Raw genomic sequence first — 23800 nt, 5'->3', positions numbered from 1 at the left:
TTTTTTTTTTAATCAACAGGGTGTTTTCCCTATTTCCTTCTCAGCTCATTATGGTATAGAGAAGCTACCAGAGATTCTGTGTCCTACTGATTGTTGCTTTCTATTCCTGAGTAATGTTCCACATAGCAGACACCCACTCTCTATGCACACACTAAAGAAACGAGCCGTTTCAGATAAAGCTATAGACCTCCTGCGAGCATCTGTACGGGTCCTAAAGTAGGCATCGGTGTTCACTCCCGAGGAGCCAGTGCAGCTGCCAGGCTGTGCATGTGAACTCAGGTTTATCTTTAAGAAAGCCATGCCAACAGCTCTCAATAGTAGCCACGCATTCCCATCACACAGCTCCGGCTGTGGAGTAGTGGCGCCGTCCAGCCTCCTGTGCATGCATGCGCTCAGCCTCCTGTGCATGCATGCGCTCAGCCTCCTTGCATGCGCTCAGCCTTGGCCTCATCCTATGGATGCCCGCTCCTCGCAGGCACGTGGTCTGTTTTAGTTTACTTTTGTGTCCACCCATTCTTTGCCTATCAGTAACGAGTATTTCCAGTTCCTTGAGCATCTCTGGGCAGCTCCCTCTGGCTGGCTCCACATTTTCCGAGTATTCCCTCTAGCTTGGGGACATGTCCTTCTTAGTCAAGTTCACAAAGACTCTCACAGGAAAACATTTTGGTGAATTCCACTAACAGATTTTTTAAATAGGAATGGTGCTTTGGTGTCAAATCTAAAACTTCCCGACTAAACCTTCAATCCTAAAGATTTGACTTATATTTTCCTCTAAATTTATTATAGTTTTATATTTTACACTTAGATTTCACTTAACTTGAGGTTAACTTGCATATAAGATGCTGAAGTTTAGGAAGAGGGTTTTATTTCTAGTGAGTCTGTCCGTCTGTCCATCTGTCCCTGAACATCCTGTTGTTCCAGCACTGTTCCTGAAACCACATAGTTAAGTCACCAGGAGGGCAGAGCAGAGCCCGGGCTCAGTGCGAGGGGCGCTGGCTGCTCCTGTAGAGGACCCAGCTTGGCTTCCAGAACTCACATCAGGTGGCTCACAGCCACCTGTAACTCCAGCTCCGGGAAAACCAATGACTCTGGCCTCCATGGGCTCCCACATACATGTGTGCATATCCACACACAGATACAAACATGTACAATAAAAAAATGACTATTTGTAAAAGTGATCTGGACAAGTCTGCATGGCAATTTTTCTGCTTGGTCCATCCAGGTATCTATCCACCGACAGTCACACGCTGTCCTCATACACCACGGAGAACTTCCCTCCCAGGGCTTTCTTCTCTTTCAAAAATTACTTCAGCCGTTTTAGGGTGTCCACTCTTCTTTCTAATTTTAGAGTGGCGTACTGTCTCTAGAAGTCTGCTGGCGAGCCTTCCGTGCAGGAGCGAGTGTCCCTCTCCATCTATTCATGGCATCTTTGAGTTCTCCCCCAGACGTCTGCTGTATCCTGGGCATGCCCACTGCTTGAGAGCTGAGCTGCACTTCGCTCTTTTTGGGGCGATCTTACATGCTATCATTTTTTAATCCGAGTTTCTACGCACTTGTTTACACACCTGGTAAAAATGGTTAAGAAATGAATGTTCGGGTATAATTAGCACCAAAGTTACACATACACGATTATATGATTGTACATTCTGATGAGCCTGGCCGCTGGACCTTTACTGTCTGTATTTGTGCCCCGGATGGAATGACACACTCAGGCAGGGTTTCCTCCGAGAACGCCTGCCTTGCTTCTCAATCCATTGCACTTCTCGGAATTTTAGTACCTTGTCAACTAAGAGTGGCAGCCACGCCATCACGACTCTCCTCGTTTTAGGGAAGCGGGATTGAGCCGTTCACTGTTGAATACGATGTTGGCTGTAGATTTTTCATAGACATTTTATCAGCTTGAGAAGGCTTTGCATTTAATCCTAGTTTGATGAGAATTCTTATTGGAAACTAGTGTGAGACTCTGTCAACCACCTTTTCTGTATAGACTCATGGAGTAGCCCATTTCTCCATAATACCATGTATCTGGTAAGATATATTAGCTGACATTTGCTGAACAAACCCTGTACATCTGGAGGGAATCCTGCTGGGCTACTGTGCTCTGCTACACACGGGTCTGCATCACACGGGTCTGCATCACACGGGTCCGCCACACACGGGTCCGCCACACACGGGTCCACCACACACGGGTCCGCTCAATTCACAAACACTGCACTGGGGACTGCTTAATTTAAGTCATGAAAGATACTGGCCTGTGGTTGTTTTGTGTGTGCAAGTCACATGTGCATGGATATATGCCTCTCTCTCTCTCTCTCTCTCTCTCTCTCTCTCTCTCTCTGTGTGTGTGTGTGTGTGTGTGTGTGTGAAGTCAACATCAGACTGACCCCATCCTTAGCAAATGGTTTGGGAAAGTGCAGGGAGCCGGACAGGATCGCCTTTACAAGATGGTGCCGACATCCTGTCTTGTTGGAAATAAACAACTCCATATTTGACTATGCCTTTGGGAGCTGCGAGTCCCCTGCTTCCCACATGCGCGGTGGATAAGGGCCCTTGGGCCTATCCTGACACAGTCTAGTGTCAGCTGATGGTGGCAGCCAATCACAGGGCGACCCGTGTGCCTACTCCCTATATAAGCAGCTGCTTTATGCTCTTGGCCCCTCTCGCTTCCTGCTCCCCATCAACCAAGAGGCACTCCATTAAAGCGTGATCTGAGAAGAATCCTCGTGTGGTGGTTGTTCTTCCTCGCTGGTTGAGAAGTTCGCCGCAGGAAAGTATTTTATTTTATCTTCTCTTTTATTTTCTGTAAAAAAATTATTTAAAACTGTTGCTCAATCTTCTGTTTTGTAGAATATTCTGGTGAAATTACCTAGGTTTGGAGAGATTAGAAATTCAGTTTCTTTAATGGCTTTAGAACAACTCGATGTTCATCTTGGTTGACATCTTGTGGCTATAAAAGGACAGGTTAATTTCCAAAGTTGTCTGGAACATTCCCCAAAGCGCCTCTCAGGGACTGTGCCCATGCCTTCCGTCCCATACCACACCAGTTATTCTGTTTCTCTAATCTTTGTTAGTTTCTTCTAAGCTTTCAATTTTGCTCTTTTCCCAAGAAGTTTATTTTTTATGTGATTGGTTTTCCTTTTTATTGGCTTTGAGTTGATTTTATATTGTCTTCTTGCCGCATTTCTATGCACACATGTTTCTGCACTGTGTTCTCATCTGTTACCCTCCCCTTCTGTCCTCCCCCTCTCTGCTTGCTGAGCCCCTTCCTAGCCTCCAAATAGTCTTATTTCCTCTCTCCCACCCTCCATCCCTTCCTTCTCTTATTCATTTTGTTTGCTTTGCAGCACTGAGGATTGAGCCCAGGGCCCGGGAATGCCTGACAACTGCATCACTGCTGAGTGCTGCTCTGAAGCGTCCTCAGTACACCTCAGCCTCCAAAGCGCAGGTCATACATAGTGCCAGCTCGCCAGGCTAGGCTTTCCTTTTTCTAATTTAAGTTTTTGGTATTATAAATTTTTCTCTAAATGATACTTTCAGCTACATTCTCCAAATTTTAATGTATTTTCATTGTAGTTCAATTCTATATATTAAAATTTCCTTTAAGAATTCAAGTGTGTTTGCATTTTAGATGTTAAATTTTTTTTCCTGTTGTCCTTTTATGGGTGACTTCCCGCTTGGCTCCATTGCTGTCAGGGAAATAACTCCAGGAGAAAGGCGAGCTCTGGCTGGCAGTGCAAGGGTGCAATCCGGCAGTGTGGGGCTGGACCTAGCTGCTCACAAACACCAGCTGTCGGGAGGGATGTGCGGCCTCTTTCTCCACTGCACAGCTGGAGTTGAGGACCTGAGGCAGGGAATGGTGCCGCCCACAGTGTACAGCCACCAGCAACTATTAATGCAATCTTAACAATCCCCACAGGCACACACAGGGGGCCAATCTCCCAAGTGCTTCTGGGCTCTGTCACCTTGACAACTAACGCTACCTCGAAGGGCTTCGTATGTGCAGAAACTTCACTGGTTTGATCGTCATTGTTTACTGCTCTCCTGACTTTATTTATAGACTCCACCACATCCAATTAAACTTGAACTTAAAATAAAGATGTCATCATTACACTTTAAGCACATCCATTTGGCACCTTGCTTTTTTCTGTCAGCCTAGCTTCTTGGAAGCGTTCTTCCTGGCCACCTGGAGTACTTTGAGGGATGATGAGATATAAGCAGATACACATATCTGGACATAATTCTAAGGAAACACACACCTGAATTTTAAAAACTGTTTTAAAGTAATTTAAAATCACAGCTATGCTGTGTTTGTTTTGCTCTAATCAATATATCCAAACACAAAGTATTTCAGGAATCTTTCTCAGTGTGTTTTCTATTTTAAACATATTACCTACTGCAGTGCTTTGTCAGAAATTATATGGGATACTTAGTTCCAGAGAAGAAAATATATTAACAAAGAGAGAGTAAAAATAACCACTTCAGAGCAATGCTTCCTGCCCCTTTGATGTTGCTAATGGCGCCCGGAGACAGATCTTTGCACTGTTAGGATTTTCTCACAGGATTCAACCCAAGGCCATCAATCCTGATGCTCCCTTTGCTTCCTTCCCTACACCGTGCCTGCCCACCCGGCTGCAGTGAGAATATCACTTCGTGCTGGAAATGCCCAGTGTCTGTGCTGCTGTTCCCTCTCCTTGGGGTGACTGATGGGTGCCCCTGGGTCTCCACCCGACATGTCATACTCTTAAATGTGGGGATTTAGAAAGACAAAGACCCACCACTCCCTCTATTGATCCCATTCTAAGGCTACACCTGCAGATTTAGAAAACATCCCGAAGAGAAAGGCAAGGCACAGGCTGCACAGGGGGCACGGGTGGCACAGACGGGACCTGGCTTGTCCCAAGCAGTGTCCACAATGCCCTGCAGTGTCCGGTGCTCCAGTGTGGGTCTCTGTCTCAGAGACAGAGATCCACTCAGCTTTAAACAGCACAAGAAGAAAAAGAGGAGGAGGCAGTAGTCAGGAACGGACGGGAAGAAGGAGGTATGCTGGGAGGGCATCACCAGGAAGAAAAGATGGGAAGGATGCAGAAGGATTTGTCATCTATATGTGACAGAGGCTGCATGAACAGAGTTGGACAGGCTTCCCTGAGGGAATACTGGGGACTGGACAGCCAGGGTCCTCTGACCAAATGACCATGCAGTGAATGCCCAAGTGACGGGGACACTGCCACAGGGAGCCACAGCTCTCAAGTGGTAACTCCTGTCGAAGACAGCAAAGGGTGGTGGCTCATCAGAAACAGGCTGCTGGGTCTGTCTGGGAGGGCGTTCCCAGGGAGGCACACCCTGCACGTGGGCAGTGCAGTCCCTCGGGCTGAGCTCCTGGACTGAACAAAAAGACACCCACTGCATCTAGTGCTCTCTGCCTCCTGACTGTGGACACGTGACCAGCTGTCTTACATTCCTGTCATAATGGTTCTACCCTAAAACTGTGAACCAAAACACACCTGTCCTTGCCGTCAGTGCCGTAACTATTGCCAGGAAGACCCCAATGCTGAGGCTGCAGGGACACGAGGCAGGAGGCAATTAGCAGGCACATGATATCATATCAGGCCACTGCAGTGGGGACATAAGCCAAGGCCCCTTTAAAGGAGATCCCCTGAACAGCTGGCCAGAAAGTGACCCAGGGGATCTGGCACCCTCACATGGACATACATGCAGGTAAAACACCAATGTACAGGAAATGCAAATAAGTACATTTTAAACTCTCGTCTGCATCCTAAGTGAAATGGATTATGAAACTATCACTTCATGGGTAAACTTGGAGCCTTCCCACAGATTTCATGTCAGGATCATCAGAGTAACATGGGTAGGGTCATCTGTTTCTTTAGGATCTAGGGTTCACTTGTAAACCACAAGGCAACATTTCAACATCAGCACTAAAGATGCAAAATGCCCTTTGAGTCAGTTCCCACAAGCACCTGTGTGGAGCACTGAGTTCCCAGCAGGTGGCACTATTCTAGGGGTGTGCAGCTTGCAGGAGAGGGCTGAGCTAGACTGAGGGGGGCAGTTCTTGGAGGTACCCTGCCACAGTCTCCTATCTTGCTCTCTTCCTCCCCACCATAAAGACTCTCCTAAGAGGTGTGTCTCAGGAATCTGAGTACAAGAGGCATACCTGACACACCAGTTCACTGTTATTCTTCCTGAGTTTTCTGTGTTTGGTTGTGACTAAGAGAATTCTAGTGTGCTCTTCAAAACCAGCCACTCTGCTTGTGAGAGACTCCTGGCAGGATAACGAAGAGAATGGAGCCTTTCTATCCCTCAGCTACAAAAACTCAGATCCCACGTTCTACTGTAAGCACAGGAATAAGTTACTACTATGAAATGTAGGGAGCAAGCATAGTGAGAAAACCTGGACCAAAGCAAGACCAAAAACCAGCTGGACAAATCCAAACTCTGTATCTCCATGTCTGATGTCAAAACACTCTTCAGATCTCCAACTCTTTTCAGTTTTACTGACTGCAGCACACTTCTGTCTCTTGAGCTGGCTCCACTCCCTGTTAGCAGCTCTCCTTGTCAGGTATCCCGGGACTCTGGCATCTCTAACATCTTGGGTTCTCCAAGGAAATCCAGGCTACAACTTCACAGCTTCACACAACAGCCTCTTTACTAGGCCTCCATGCAGGGACACATGCCTGGCCTCAGCGGCTTTCCTAGTCTTGGGTGCAAATCCTATAGCCTGTTTCTTTTATTCTTAACTAAAAACAGAACCATGTGGCTGAAGCTGCCAAGTTCTGCTGCTTGCTGGGGCTGGAACTTGGCCCCCTTCTTCAATTACATTTTCATCAGCTTTCTTTTTTCAATAGCTTTCATCACTGAGTAAGCTTGGTTGTCCTTGAACTTGCTCTGTAGACCAGGTTGGCCTCAAACTCAGAGATCTGCCAGTCTCTCCCTTCCTGGTGCTGGGATTAAAGGTGTGCACCACCACACCCAGCTCTAAGCTTTTCTTTAATTCCTTTTCACAAGTTGGGAATTTAGCTTGGTGGGATCTTGCCCTGAGGTCATCACTCCCTTTATTCCATTTCTTAATCTGTTTATCTCCTGAACACAGGACTTAGCTTTATCCCACTTCTTGGTGCTCTTTCCCCCAATCTATACATTTACCCTGCTCAGCTTGCTCCTTTTCATTATACATCTTCATTAGCGTTACCACTAATAACCACACGACAGAGTCTATACTAGGCTGTTTTGAGATTTCCTCTGCCGATGGAATTAATCCAAAACCCTTCACTTTAGCCTCAGGCAGACTCTTCAGACAAGAGCAAAAAGCAGTCACTTTCTTCACTAAAATATCACAAGAATGATCTCTAGGCCACATATTACTATTTGCCTCTGAACTCTCATGAGTTCATCAAATCACACTCAGCACCACTGTCTTCCACACTCCCACTAGTATGGCCCATTAAACAGCACTTAAAGCATTCAACTGCATTCATAATCCACAGTCCAAAAGCCCAAACTCCTGCAAACAAATGTGTAGTCAGGCATACCACAGCAATACCCCACTCCTGATACCAACTTCTTGGGGTTTTTATTACTGCGAAGAGACACCATGACCACAGCAACTCTTATAGATGAAAACATTTAATTGGGTGGCTCACTTACAGTGTCAGAGGTCCAGGTCATTATCATTATGGCAGGGAGCATGGTGGCGTGCAGGCAGACACGGTGCTGGGAAAGTAGCTGAGAGAAGTATATCTCGCAGGCAACAGGAAGGCGACTGAGGCACTAGGCATGGCTGGGGCATATGTGAGATCTCAAAACCCACCCCCACAGCGGCACACTTCCTCTAACAAAGGCACACCTCCTTACAGTGCCACACTCTGTGAGCTTATTGGCATCAACTACATTCAAACTACCACACCTAGCCATCTTACTCTGGGGAGCTGACACAAACCAGGAGAGCACAGAAGCACAGATGCGCATCAGGATGGATGCTGGGCATTCGGAACAGCATGTAACTGCAATCAACCTAGACAGTCTCTGGTAGGAGTGTCTGAAGTTCACACCAATGCCATTCTGCCCTAAAAGAGTGAAACTAGTGCCGGGTACAGACAGAGTCCATAACACTGAAGCAAATAGAGAGAGGAATGTACCTGTGTCCATGACGTAGGCACTGTGATTGCAAGGAGAAGGACAGACACAGATCAAATGCCATGGGCCAAATGCCACAAGTGTTGGGAGGGAGGGCTTTAGTTTTACGAATCACCTCTAGCTTGTTTGGATTCCTGTGATGGTTTATCACTCCCTTTGCAATTCAAATGTCACAAATAAATCTGTTGTTCCTATCTCTAAAATTAAAAAAGGAAAATTTCTCACATGCATAGAGAAATGGTTTCCACATGGCATGAGTTACACATACTATCCCTGCCAATAATGGTAGGGTCTTGATACTGCCAATGACTTCTAAGAGACTCAGTGTATTCGGACCATCAGAAAAGGGGGGGATATCAGAATTTGTTGTTATATGGGTGGAAAGTGCACCACAGGTCTAGAGTCCAGGAGCTGAGGTGACTGTGGACGGGAGTCTGGGTCTGGACAGCGGTCAAAGGGTTCGGACGCGAGTCTAAGGATAGGAGTTCAGATCCCAGGCTCCGTGTAAAAGCCAGTGGACATGTGCCCTGCTGCAATCCTAGAACCCAGAGACAGGGAAGGAGATTCCTGGGGAGGGCAAGCAGGAGTAGCCCCACGGGCCTGTGATCTGGGTTCGACTGAGAACCCTGCCTCGAGCAATGAAGGAAGACACCGGATGACCCTTACGCTTCCACATGCTCACACATGTACACCTACATCTACACCTGACACACGTACCCATGCACACTCGAGTATGTATGTATACATGTACATGAACACACACGAGATCCCAAGCTTGTGAAAATTATCTCTTGCATTAAAGTAATTCCTTTCTGAAGAGCTCAGCTCTGACAAATGCAGATATGAGGCAGAAGCTACGCCCTCAAGGAAAGTAAGAGGGAAAATACATTTCTTTAAAATGTGATTTCCAGGGGGACAGTGAATGTCCTTTAATAAAACTGCAAGTCCAATACTACAAACCCTGCCACCTAACATGAAACAATCTATCCAGTCAGGTGATTTACAGCAGAACGAAGTCTGTGCAAGGCTGTGGCAGCACAGCTAAGCCTTCACCGTCTGGATGGCTAGCACGGATTCTGTAAGGCAAAGTCGTATCTTTGAAAGCAGGTGGTTCCTTAATCCTAGAAATGTACCCAGACAGAATGAAAGAATGCCCATCTACAGTCTGGGGCTGAAGGATTCTAAGGGCCCACCGGCATTTCTGCAGCATGCTGGTGTGCTCAGAGGGTCCTTGTGATTGCAGTGTGGCAGGAACTCAATCAGAGCTCTGTTGAACTGTGAGGCTAGCTAATTGTAGAGTCACAGTCTTTGGAAATGCCCTCGGGTCCATTACTTTAGCACATTAACGAGGCTGTGTGCAGAGAGGGTTTATTAGAATACAGGCTGACTGTTTATCAGATGGGATAATATGATTACAGGGCATGCAGCACGGGAAAGCCCCTGGGAGTCATCGACAGGTAGTGCTGCAGGCGCAAAGCCAGAACAAAAAGCCAGACATGGTTATCAAAACGGCTAGCCCCCTGCATCACAGCAGAAGGTGAACAGCCATGCTGTTGGACAGTGGCTTCAAACTAGACACAGAGACGGCCGTTCAGAGAGCAACTACAATTGAATGGCTTGGGGCAGGGACAGCAAGAAAACGGAGCACACACAGCGTCTAGGACCTTGGGAATTCTGTTGTCACCATTTGGGTTTTACTGTGCAGTACTGCACTATGGTAAAGGTAGAGCAGGAATTGTGCCTCACACAGAACAAGGGGCCGTATTCTCTGCACCAGGGACTTGTCAGGACCCTGTGTGCCCAACCCTGCTGGTCTCCCAGGGCATTAGCCTATTGTCCTGTACTTTTCATTTTGTTTTGTTTTTTCAAGACAGGGTTTCTCTAACAATCCCAGCTGTCCTGGAACTAGCTCTTGTAGACCAGGCTGGCCTCAAACTCCCAGAGATCTGCCTGTCTCTGCCACCCAAGTGCTAGGATTAAAGGTGTGTGCCACCACCTCCTGGCTATCCTGTCCCTTTTTAAAGCTACATGTATTTAGTGTGTGGAGTTAGAGGACCACTTGTGGGTTCTACTACGTTGGTCCCAGGGACAAAACTCGGGTTGTCTGCCTTGGCAGCAAGCCCCTTCGTCTGCTGAGCCTGGGCTACAGAGGAAGACTTTGCTTCAGAAAGCAACAACTGGGGATCGAGAGATGACTCAGTGGTTAAGAAGACCTGCTGCTCTTGCAGAGGACCTGGGTTCAATGCTAGCACCCACACAGAGGCTTCAGGGACTCTTGGCATGGACACACGCTAACAGACACATACACATAAAGAAAAATAACTCTTACCAACAACAACCCAAACACACGTCAACACTCAAGATGCCTGAGACAAGAGACACATGGTGATTCACAACATTGGAAAGGGCACTGATCTCCAACTACGCATGTAGGTCACATGCTGTCCTAGCACGGACATGCGCAGCCACCTATCATCCCTGCTTTAGACTTTGGTGTTTTTGCTTGGTATTACCAAAGCACCACAGTCTGAAGTGACCCTACTATAGGACAAAGGGCGCTCAGTCCTCCGACAGCCAATCCATCTCCCTCCTGCCGAGAAGTTGGGGAAACTGATGCCTGAGTTAAAATCTGATTTCCCCATCTCTGCAGCGTTACTGCAAGGAGGAGTATATGATGACCTTGGCCTCTACCCATCAAGCAGCTGTGAGACTTCATTGACATAAAATATGTTTCCTATTTTTGCCTCAAGAGAATCTTTAGTTAGGAGCTAGCCATAATTACAGAAATAGTTCTGAGTTGAAAAACATTCCCCCTCCAAATTATGTGTACACAGAGGTGTAGCGTGAATAATAAAAACCCAGAGTCAGATATTGGGGTTCAACCTGAAGGTCAGAAAAGGAAAGCGGCCAAGCCACCAGAGAGAGAGGCCTTTCACCTCTAACAAATCTTCAGACCAGAAGGACAAGGTCCTCTCTCCACCCAGCAATATCACCCCCATCTCCACCTCCCTAGTGCTGGGATTAAAAGCATGGGATCACCTTTGCGTGAGTTGTTTCTCTTTTAGACAGATTCAATCTTGGGTAGACCAGGGTGGCCTTGAACTCACAGAAATCCATCTGCCTCTGGAGTCCTGGGATTAAAGGTGTGTGCCTTTAAGTCCTGGCCTATATGGCTAAGTAGTGTGGCTGCTTTGCCCTCTGATCTTCCAGCAAGCTTCATTTATTAAAACAAAGAATATACCACTACACAAAGGAACACAGTTGGGGATTGTGTGTGAAAGTATGTTGCAGGAGGGCCACTTGTTCATCCTGGCTGTCCAGAACCGAAATAACCACACAGAAACTGTATTAATTAAAGGACTGCTTGGACCATTAGCTCTAGCTTCTTATTGGCTAACTCTTATATTAATTTAACTCATTTCTATTAATCTATATATCTCTTACTGGCAAAGATTCACCATCTCTGACTCTGGTGGCTCCATGGCATCTGACTCCGCCCTTCTTTCTCCCAGCATCCAGTCCAGTCCTCCCTGCCTCCCTAAATTCTGCCCTATCAATAAGCCAAGGCAGTTTCTTTATTCATTAATGATAATCACAGCACATAGAGGGGACTCCCGCATCAAAGGTATCTGGATTTGAGTGCCTCAGAAGACGGACCTCTGTCTCCTGCCCATGAACGTGTGCCACCCCACAGGCCTGCTGTGAGAAGGACCAGGAAAGGGTGGCACATTTCAGGATGTCTGTTCCTGAGCCCAGCTCCCTCCCAAGGATAGACCAAGGCACTGGGAACTTAGCAACCAACTATAGCTTAGCCAACCACACTGAAAATGAAAATGCCCACTAGAAGTTGCTCACAGGCCGAGCATCCAAATGGCCACGTGGCTTTTCCTAGGCACCTATGCTTGTGATGGTTAGTGCTGACTATTACCTGGGCGGGTCTGGAGTCATCCGGGAGAAAGGACCCAGGCACGCTCATGAGGCATTATCATGATTAGTGTACGGTCATGTCTGTCAGGGGCTGTCCTATTAGGTTAGACTAATGTCATGCCTTTGAGGGGTTACTTCGATTAAGTTAGTCTCAGCAGTGATGTTCTGCTGAGATCTGTGGGTCATGATCCCTCTGGGGGTTGGACAACCCTTTCACAAGGGTCACCCATCAGATATTCTGCATATGATATATTCATATAACAATCCATAACAATAGCAAAATTACAGTTGAAGTAGTGACAAAAACTTATGGTTGGGGTCAGCACAACATGAGGAACTGTATTAATGGGTCACAGCATTAGGAGGTTTGTGAACCACTGGGCTATGGCCATGCCTGTCAGGGATTATCTTGAATGGGTTAACTGACGCTGAAGGGGTACCATCCCATGGACCAGGGTCCTGAAAGGCAGGAGCCAAGCACAAGGGCTCATGGCTCTCTGCTTCCCGACTAGAGATGCAGAGGGACCAGTGCCTCAACCCTGGCTGCCAGGACTTCCTCCCACAGGGGACTGGACCCAGAGCTGTGCACTCTTGTTAGAAGCCAAAGCACCTGTGTCTACTGCAGAAGGGAGGCACAGCAGGTACTTAGGACAGCAGCAGGAACAAATGGCATGGGCAAACATTTCTCTCTCTCTCCCCTTCTCTCTTTCTCATGGTGTGACATTTTACTCTTTTGACTTTTCTGGCTCTTTTGGGGAGCCCACCACCCAGCTCCCAAATAAATCACACATGGAAGCTTATTTCTTGCCAGTTTTTCTTAACTTAACTCGTTTACCTTTTACTCCTGGGCTTTTTCCTTTTCTTACTCCTGTGTATCTTACTTTCACTCTGACTGCTTCTGGCTGGGTGGCTGACCCCTGACGTCCTCCTCTCCTTGCTCTCTTGCTCCCTCCTTTCCTCGGTTCTCCTTCTGTTTATCCTCTCTGCCTGCCAGCCCTGCTGATCCTATCTCCTGCCTCACTATTGGCCATTCAGCTCTTTATTAGACCATCAGGTGTTTTAGACAGGTAAAGAAACACAGCTTCACAGTGTTAACAAATGCAGCATGAACAAAAGCAACACTCTTTAAACTAATATTCCCCAACACACACGCTCTCTTGCTCTCTCGCTCTCTCTCCCCCTCCCAAAATTATTATTTTTATATTGCAGGTATGACGTCAGGTGATGAGACATGGAATTTGCTCTGCCTAAAAGTAGAAAAGAATTATTTTCAAATTCAACACCAGGTTTCATGTTCTTCTCGGCCATATAGAGCGGGGTATTACAGTACCATGGGACATTTAATGGCCACAGAAAGCCAGCCCAGCTGTTTTCAGGATGCACAGGGTGGACCGGCACACTGCCCTCCTCTAGAAGAATCGGAGCCATGGCACTGATGATAATCTCACTGCACAGGTCTGGAAGGTGGACCAGACACACACTCCTGAGCACAGGCATGCTCGTGCCGGGGTGCACGTGCGGTTGGAGGACAACCTGTGGGAGTCAGTTCTCTCCTGCCACCACGTGGACTTGGGGAGGGGGGAAATCAAACTCAGAACCCAGCACTCTGGAGCAGAGGTAGGCAATCTCTGTGAGTTCCAGGCAAGCCAGCGCTACACAGTGAGATAGTGTCTCAAATACGTATATAATTTTAGAACTGGACCAACTGCCCTCACCTGCTGGGTCACCGTTCTTTTATGTGCGATTTCCCAAATGCTCAGAGAACAGAGTCCTGCCACCTCGCTGTTTGCAGTAGGTTTGGCCACAGCCCTGACTGTGCTTCTGCTGACTCTGAGTTAGCTGCTTCCTCCCGTCTCCAGGCAGCAGCCGAGTTCACTGATTGGAGCAGATTCTGCTGCAGTGTGTGTGCTTTTGGAGGCGACAGCACAGACTCATCTGCCTCCACCTGACCTTGTCCCCCAGAGCCTGACCACCGTGACCACCATGTACAGTGCCAGAAACGGCAAATGTGTAAGCCATCAGGAACAACGGTTGCTCGGGGGCCTTGCAGAACAGACCAGGTGACTGACATCAGCCTTGTGACATCAGACGCGCCACTGTGAGCAGGCTCCTGCCAGCCGGTGACAGACCACCCTCTATGGATACAATCTCCACAGGACGCAATGCAGTCAGAGGCATCCAGCTTCTCCAGGATCACTACTGTGCCAAATACCATATCAGGAAAGCAGCTGAGCCTGGATCTGGTAACCTCTGTGAGCCAGGAGGACTAGCTCATGACAAGTTGCCTAATGGCAAGGCCCCTTACTCAGCCCTGGCAGGAGCTGGGACCCTCTTACCCTTCCTCAGCTGTGGCCCAGGCTGCTCTGACGACACAGGCCGCTGACGGAAGGGCAAGCTGATGGGTGCCTGCAGCAGCTGAGGTGTTGCTAGGTGGAGTTAAGAGCTCCATCTCTCCAAGTTCAAGACTTAACACACTTGCTTCGGAGAGCAGAGGGAGCCTCTGTGAATAAGGACGGCGGCGGCCTGCATACATGCGCCAGTCCTAAAGGATGCTGGGTAATGGCCATAATTAGAAGATGCTGATTTTAAAGGCTGGTGAGATGGCTCAGCAGGCAAAGGAGCTGCTGCCAAATTGATGACCTGAGTTTGATCTCCAGGACTCACATAGAGGAGGGCCTACTTCTGCAAGTGGTCCTCTGACCTCCCACTTGTATTTTGACATGTGTTCTTACATACAAAATAATTAAATAAATATAAACAATACTTATTGTAAATATAAGTTAACTTTTAGGCATAAGATATTCCCATTATATATACATTATAAAATATACATTGAATTAGCATCTGATAACGTCCTAGTGTTTTGTTTAATGTTATATTTTCTATAATGATACTTTGCTTATGTTTTAACAAGTAAAGCTTGCCTGAGGATCAGAGCTAAAGCCACTACAAGCCAGGCAGTGGTAGCACACACTTTTAATCACAGGACTGGGAGACAGAGGCAGAAGGATCTCTGTGAGTTTAAGGCCACCCTGGACTACACAACATTGAATCTGTCTAAAGGAGAAACAGAGCTCACACAAAGGTGATCCCAACACTTGGGATCCCACCCCTTCAATCCCTGCACGAGGGAGGTGGAGACAGAAGTGATATGGTTGGGTGGAGAGAGGAATATAAGGCGGGGGTGGGGGGAGTCAGGAGCTCAGTGCAGTCTGAAGTACAGTGCAGTCTAGGCAGTCTGAGGACAAGATTGTCTTTTAGGTCTGAGCATTGGTAGAGGTGAGAACTTTCTAGAAGCCGGCCGCTCTGCTTCTCTGACCTCTCGGCTTTCACCCCCTAATATCTGACTCTCAGTTTTTATTATTAAGAACAACTAGAATTTTTGTTACAGTTTCCCCAGATTGTTAAATATGCTTTGAGAATCATATTCAGTGGCACAGAATTCTACCCTAGAACTAGACTTTAGGGCAAGTGGGCTGGCTTCCTGGGAAGAAAACACTCACTGCACGGCTGATAGCTTCCTGGGGAGAAGAGCTCACTGCACAAGCTGGCAACATAAACCAGAGTCCTCAGAATCTACATAAAAGCCCTAAGCAGTGGCCTCACATCTGCAATGCTTCAGGTGAGATGGGAGCAGAGGCAGAACTGCCAGGAAGGTCAGGGGCGAGCTAGCCTAGAGCACCAAGCGCAGGTGAGCTAGCCTAGAGCACCAAGCGCAGGTGAGCTAGCCTAGAGCACTAAGCGCAGCAGCAGAAGGGAGAGAGACAACACTTCAGCAAAGATGTAGACATCCCCAAAAGTCATCCTCTGACCCCCTCACACACACAAATAGAAATTTTAAAAGCCAGAATTTGTTTTCTAATTGAGCGATCTGCAAGCTATTTAGAAGGTTTTTGATGTTTAAAATAACGTCATGAATTCATGGATTTACACAAATGCCCCACACTTCAAATGATTTCCTATGCAGCCTCCTTTCTGGCAGTGGGATTAATGGCAAGGATAATTTGAAAACTTTTGACACATACCTATTTACATTTTAATTTACCAATTAAGAGTCCATAAACAGTTTCTAACTCCAAAGACTGAAAAGGTAAAAATCTGTGTGATGGAGGAAGGTCATTGGCTAATAAAGGAACTGCCCTGGCCCATTTTATTGGTTAGAGGATAGGTGGGAGGAGAAAACAGGACAGAACACTGGGAGGAAGAGGAAGTGAGGTCAGAGACTCCACAGCTCTCTCGGGAGCAGACGCCTCAGAGAGAGACGCCATGCCCCGCTCCCGGGATGAAGCTCCGACCCAGGATGGACTAGGCTGGAATCTCCCCGGTAAGCGCACCTTGGGGTGCTACATACAGATGATTAGAGGTGGGCTAAATTAATATGTGAGAATTAGCCTAGAAGAGAATGGGCCAGGCAGTGTTTGGAGGAATACAGTGTCCATGTAATTATTTCGGGGCATAAGCTAGCCATGTGGGCGGCCGGGTGTGGGGGACGCAGCCCTGCCGCCCTATATTACAACAGGTTGGCGCCCAGACGTGTGGACAGCCGAAACCCACTTAAAAAACCTGAGAAGGCTTAAAAATAAGGGAGAGAGAGTTTAACACAGATTTTTGCTGTTTGTTGGTGGCGTGCTGTAGAGAGATTTCCTGATTCGGCAACAGTAGCAGAAAAAACGCTGTGTCATTTTAAAGCGCGACTTCCTGGGGCTGTGCCACCATTGCAATCTCTGTCTGACTCCTGCAGGAGACAGAGCTTTTGAATAGACCATTTGGAGTAAAGTGCTACGATTTGTTTGATGGCAACTAGACTCGCTGTGTTCTCGGGTCTGCTCTGCTTGCTAGAGGCAAGCATGCGCTTTCTTCTAAGAGAGGCTTCCTGACTCAGCTTTAGCTGCAAAGCCTGCAGCTCATTAAGAGGTCCTGCCACGAAACACTTAAACGGTGTTGACGAAAAGCTGAGCGCATGCTTTTCGGTTTTCAGCCGTAGCAGGAAAAAAGCTGCGCCGTTTAAAAATGCCGGCTTTCTGGGCCATCCTGCCAGGGCAAACTCTGACTGTTTGAGGCAGGAGGGCCGGCTAAGGAGAGAGGACTTGTGTGTTGTCTGTTGTAGCTCACTTGCTGGTAGGGACCTTGAAATGCCATACAGTTGTTGCAGTAAACATGGCTACAGCCTGTATATCTGCCATGAGGCTGGGAAGCTAAGGAATGGACTGGATCTAGCTGGCAAAGCCACGCCTTTAATCCTACTGATATTGCTTGGTAAATTAAAGACTCATGTGGTCAGAAAAAGAGAGATGTACAGTAAAGAGCGATTCAAAGACAAAGAAAATTTTTAAATGGTTTACAGTGTGTTAAAAATATATGCAGACTAAAAGTTGAAGTTCTTAAAGTAAAAAACATAAAAAAAGGAAGAGAGTTGTGTGTGGTAGCACACGCCTTTAATCCCAGTGCCTAGAAGGCAGAGGCAAACAGATCTCTGTGAGTTCAAGTTGTACTAGTTTACACCTTTAATCCCAATGCCTGGGAGGCAGAGACAGGCGGATCTCTGAGAGTTCAAAGACAGCCTGGTCTAGAGAGTTACTTCAGGTCAAAGATACAGAGAACCTGTCTCAAAAAGCAAAGAGTTAAAAGTAAAAATAAACAAAATAGAGGTTAAAACAAAGCTGTACAAAGATGGAAAATACACAGAGAATCTTGATACTGTATGCTATTATGCTCTCTTTGAATTATTTGAATGCTGAGGAAGGAGCAACAGCTGCTAAAAGATATTTATTTATAAATACTGCTGAACTAATCCAACATAGATATCTTGAATTTGGATCTAAGGATATGATACTTTGGAAAAGAGTTTCTTATTTTGTTTTCACAGAGGATGAGACGCTGTTCATTTCTTCTATTCCGATTTGGTATGATGGACCACGTCCTCCTGAATGGTTCCTGTGCACGCCTTCAGAAAATTGCTTCGCTCAACTGCCAACTGAGATAAAACTAGCACACAGGTTATACCATGAAAGACCTAATTAACGACGCCCCCATTCAGCAGGAAGCAGTTTGGAGAGAAATAACTGCGCCCATATTCCCAAAAAATGTTTATAAATGTTCTTTTACATTTAAAGGGGGATATGATATAGATATGAATAATTTGCATTAGTATAGATTTTGCTTTATTGATAGAGATTTAAGGTCAATTTTGTTATATGTATAAGTGTTTCTGATTTTGATTAAGGTATTGTGATTGTGTAGTTCATTTAAATATGTACTGTATAATTTAGAAATATAGGTTGTTAATGGATAATCATCGATAATAGTAAAGCTTGTAGTCATGTTAGTTAGATTTTCTAGATATATAGAGATATATTTTAGATAGACATTCTTCATGTCTTTCAAAGATTACAGAATAGGACATTTAATGTTTTAATAACTGAGGACTTTTCATGACAATGAGACACTCTGCTCCTGGCAGCACCAATCTACTTCAAGAGGAAGATGGGCATCGAAGAGGCTCGTTATGGAGTTTTGATAGCCATTTGGGCAAGAAACTGCTCTTGCCTGGACTATTGCATAAACTGGACACAGAGAACCCACAGAAAGAGGACTACTGAACTTGTCTAAGGTGAGATGATCTTTCGGGGTTCCTGATTCATGAAAGAGTCCGCGAGACATTCTGCAGGACACAACAGATAGTGACTGAACTGACTTTGAATTTTCCTGCTTTATGGAAATGTCTGCTGGATACCATGGGCCTGAAGGCTGAAGATGGATGCCCAAACGGTACAGAGGAACTTTGGGTGACTGTCCAGGCAGCGAGATGTCTCTGTCATTTCTAGAGTTTTAAAAGTTGCTTTTTTCTTGTTTGCTTAGGTAGTAGTGTATCTTTCTGGAGTCTTTGATGGAGTTAAGAATAGTTAGTTATAGTTATAGTTTTCCTTAGTTATGATAAAGATTATTGTAACTTTTACTTGATAACTGTTTTTTTATATGTAATTTTGCTATGTTAAAGTTAAAGCCTTTTTTTTTTTTGTTTAAACCGAAAAAGGGGAAATGATGGAGGAAGGTCATTGGCTAATAAAGGAACTGCCCTGGCCCATTTTATTGGTTAGAGGATAGGTGGGAGGAGAAAACAGGACAGAACACTGGGAGGAAGAGGAAGTGAGGTCAGAGACTCCACAGCTCTCTCGGGAGCAGACGCCTCAGAGAGAGACGCCATGCCCCGCTCCCGGGATGAAGCTCCGACCCAGGATGGACTAGGCTGGAATCTCCCCGGTAAGCGCACCTTGGGGTGCTACATACAGATGATTAGAGGTGGGCTAAATTAATATGTGAGAATTAGCCTAGAAGAGAATGGGCCAGGCAGTGTTTGGAGGAATACAGTGTCCATGTAATTATTTCGGGGCATAAGCTAGCCATGTGGGCGGCCGGGTGTGGGGGACGCAGCCCTGCCGCCCTATATTACAACATCTGTGTTTATTGGGTTTTGTTTAATTTAATTTCCTTTGTTATGTAAATGAGCTTTATATAATTGGTGACTAGGGGTGGGAGAGTGGGGTGGGGGACTATTGTTTTGTTTTTTCCTGTGCAGGAGCTGAAGCCAGGACTCTCTTCTGGCCAAAGCTTCACCACGGAGCCACAGCCCAGCCCCAATCCCAGTACTTCTGAGTGACCCCGCACCGGATGCCTTGGCCAGCCCTCCTGAGTCGTCTATTTCTACTGGTTTCCCCCACTTTCTGATCTCACTGAAGTGAAATCGTTAGTCTTTCATCTCCCAAACCCAACACCCCTGATCACAAGATGGGAGATATGTGAGCAGAAAAATCACAGTGAATTCTGACCCAGGACCTAGCTCTGAGCGTCAACCCTTCCAACCCTGTACATAATCACGCTATAGGGCTCTGTCCTCACAGATGCCACACAGTCCCAACCGTGACTATGCAGAGATACTGAGTCCTTGTGCTTTGTAATCAAGGCACGCATACAGGGAACGCAACACAGACCAACGAGTACAACCTTTCTAGCGGCTAGAACACTTGGGCATGACCCAGATCTCACAAATCCACATTTTCTGCTCCCCCACCCCAACTCCCACTCCCCATTTCCCTCAGTGTGCCCTATTGCCCAGTCAACTCTCCTAGGCAGCTGTGGAGGAAGACCTACCCAGACGCTGGCCCCTTCAGACCCACAAGCAGCAGTTTGTGGGAGAGAGGAGTCTTCGGGGGGAGCTCTCTGCATGTTGGGCAGAGCCGTAGGAATCCAGCTCTCACCTCTCACCCATGCTGGCAGGGGATGCATCTGCCTTTGAGTCACTGATGCCATGGTGAGAGACCCCAGCTAACCCATGGGTTCCACAAGCTAGATTCGGGTGGCGTCATCTCTTTGGTCTGTCCTCAGGGTCCTATCTGGGGTGAAAGGACATTTGTTCACCAAGAAGTCACAAAACCAAGCATTACTACCTGGGAGTGGGCTAGGGACTGACGAGGCTGCTGCGTTGGGGTCATCCATCCATGGTCAAGAAGCATTCTCAAGGGGAAGTGTTTTCAGGACCCTTTGTACCCCGTCTGTGAGGGTTTTTTTTCTTTGTTTTTTTTTTTTTGTGTGTGTGTGTGTGTTTTGTGTGTTTGTTGTCTGTTTGTTTAGCTTAGATCAGGGCACCCTGGTCAAGAACAAAATGCTGTTTAAAACCTACATTGCGACACATCATGACAAACACCCATCGAGTAACGGGAGCACACAGGAAACACCTTTTCCTGAAGCTACCCAAGTCTCAACACCAGCTGCCACATTCTGGGCCTCTCCCTGAAGAAGATGGTGACAGTGATGGCATCTATTTTGATGCGGCTGGACACACTCAGGATGGTATGGCCAGAGACACAGGCATCCATACTCAATGCCCAGAGCCTCTGTTCTCACCAGAACTGCTGGGATGTTAGGGTTGTGATTTGTTTTTACAGATCGCAAGTACAGTGATCTTCTAGACGCACAGTCCCTGGTCAGAGCTGCTGTGTACTTTCTGGTCAATCAGCTGTTTCGGAAATACAAACTGTGCAGTGAAAGCCAGTGCAGACAGACCTACATGCCAACGAGAGAGCAGACACTAGAGAGAACGGACACCAGAAAAAAGTAGACACTAGAGAGTGCAGACACCAGAGAGAGCAGACACTAGAGAGAACGGACATTAGAGAGAGCAGACACTAGAGAGAGCGGACACCAGAGAGAGCAAACACTAGAGAGAACGGACATTAGAGAGAGCGGACACTAGAGAGAGCGGACACCAGAAAAAGTGGACACTAGAGAGTGCAGACACCAGAGAGAGCAGACACTAGAGAGAACGGACATTAGAGAGAGCGGACACTAGAGAGAGCGGACACCAGAGAGAGCAGACACTAGAGAGAGCGGACACCAGAGAGAGTGGACACTAGAGACAATAGACATTAGAGAGAGTAGACACCAGAGAGAGCAAACACTAGAGAGAACGGACACCAGAGAGAGCGGACACCAGAGAGAGCGGACACCAGAGAGAGCGGACACCAGAGAGAGCGGACACCAGAGACAATAGACATTAGAGAGAGTGGACACCAGAGGGAGCGGAAACCAGAGAGGAGGAGATCTGGTGCTAGTGAGGTGAGTGGCGGCCAGCAGTCTCCATTGCCTGCCCTCTGAGGAGGAAGACAGCTCAGCAGGGAACAGTGGGGAGGTGAGCAGACCTGTGTTACTCTCCATCACAGTGTGAACATTTACTGTACTGTCCCTCACCTTCCTAGGTGATTTGTATTGAACCTCCATCCTAGGCCCCAAGACAACAGAGAGATACAGCCTCTGCCAGAATTGGATTAGTCATTCAGCAAAAGAGGCAGAGAAGCCCATGGATGTCAGGTGAGAACTGGGAAGACTCCTAAAGTTATGAATTCTGTGTGGAGTGTTGCATATAACTAACGAGCTCAGACATGCTCATGCAAAGGGGTCGTGGAGTCGTGGCTGTCAGACAGACCAGGGATTGGTGCCTTACACAGACCTTTCACTGTGATTCTCCTCCATTGTGCCCATGAGTAACCACAGGCTGGGAACAATGCACAGACTTCGGAAAGAAACAGTGCATACATTTGAAGTTGCAGTCCTGAAGGTTGCCTAGGTAGATGCACTGAAATAGCATGGCTGGTCTGGTAACAGATGGCCGATCGTGAGTGGGAGGGCAGGGTATACAGGGCGGATGTGCTGGACAAGTGCTGGCTCTCAACCAATGGAGCCAGAGAGTGGGCAATGGCAGACACTCAGGACAGCTTCCAGGGACCAGAGTGGGCAATGGCAGCCTGTGACAGTCTCCTTGTTACAGCTCAGCAAGTAGGAATGCGTCACCCGGATCTCACAAGAGGGATGCGAACGGCACAGTGTTCGGGGTGGTGACAGTCATAACTCTTACTCTGATGTACTGCTGCCCCGCTCCCTTGTTAACCTCTTACATCACCTTAAATTATGACTAATTTACATATTAAATTTTATCACAGGAAAACACATACAGAAAAAACCCATAATGTAGAAGCTTCTTGACTTACAACAGATTTACATCTAGACCAGTGGTTCTCAAACCACCTAACTCTGCCACGCTTTAATACAATTCCTCATGTTGTGGTGCACTCCCCCCATGTAAAATTATTTTCATTGCTATCATAACTGTAATTTTGCTATTGTTATATATTATAATGTAAATATCTGTGTTTTCCAATGGTCTTAGGTGCCCTTGTGATCCACAGGTTGAGAACCGCTACTCTAGCTAAACAAATAGTATGGGAAATGAGAGGCGGTGGCGGGGAAGAGACAGAAATCTTAAATAAATAAATAAATGAATAAATGAAAATGTAAGTTAAAATGCATTTAACACACTTCATTCACCAAACATAGCTCACAATGTGACCACTGTGTGGGTTGTTTCATCCCATGAAGGGAAGCTGAGAGCAGCTGCAGCTCATTGCCGTGCCCCAACATAAAAAGAAACTATGCTACTGTATCTCATGTACCTGGGGAGACCCCATCTAAAACCCCACACATCACTGCGTAGCTGAAGCCACGGTTCATGCAGGGTTTCGAGCAACCCCAAGGGTCTTGGACGTCACCACAGACAAGAACGCGTCGCTTTGTTCATGACTTGGGGTTCAGTCTCCCCAGGGTGTGTTTGCTTTCCGTGGGCACGTTTGTAAAGAGACTCAAAACTACCAAGTTTATCCTCCTGCCTCTAGGCCCACGCTCCCGAAGTCGGCCAAGTCAAACTAAAACTTGAAGTCCATTTATTCTTCACCGTAGGGGAGCCGTCCCCGGGGCCTTCTCCTGTAGCCTATTGCATTTTTAAACAGCACTGTAAAATTTATCCTTACTCAGTGTGTGCTCTGGTGAGGTACTCAGTAACTTTATTGCTATTTTTCCTTACTTTATGCAAAGCTATCAATGTGTGTTAATCTTTCCCAGAGAAGACGCAGGACAACACTCTTGGCACAGGCCGCTGATAAGGATGAAGGCTCCAGTGAGAACCTGGACGCACATAACACAGCTCACATACATTAAGCAAATGCCCACTGATCCTCTGGTGCCTTGGGCTGGCAGCCAGCATCTCAGAGAGCTGGGGTCACTCGGGACAGTGCTGTCCCGGGCTAATTCACATACACCCAGCACAGGCACCAGCACTCACTAGCGGCCAGTGAGAGAGGTGTCAGGGGGAGCTGCATGTGAACACAGGAGTCTCGTG

General features: G+C 47.0%; 1 protein-coding gene across 1 annotated transcript in view; it reads right to left on the bottom strand.

Annotated features, from left to right (window-relative positions):
- The window catches only part of Ulk4 (unc-51 like kinase 4), a 303260-nt gene that overhangs the window by 78921 nt on the left and 200539 nt on the right, over positions 1 to 23800 (bottom strand). The window lies entirely within an intron of this gene.

The sequence above is a fragment of the Microtus oregoni genome, unplaced genomic scaffold (assembly GCF_018167655.1).
Source record: "Microtus oregoni isolate MIOR12 unplaced genomic scaffold, Mior012 000028F_ref0000031, whole genome shotgun sequence".
Taxonomy (NCBI): Eukaryota; Metazoa; Chordata; class Mammalia; order Rodentia; family Cricetidae; genus Microtus; species Microtus oregoni.
The sequence above is the reverse complement of the archived record's forward strand: the minus strand, read 5'-3'. Positions and strand labels throughout refer to the sequence as shown.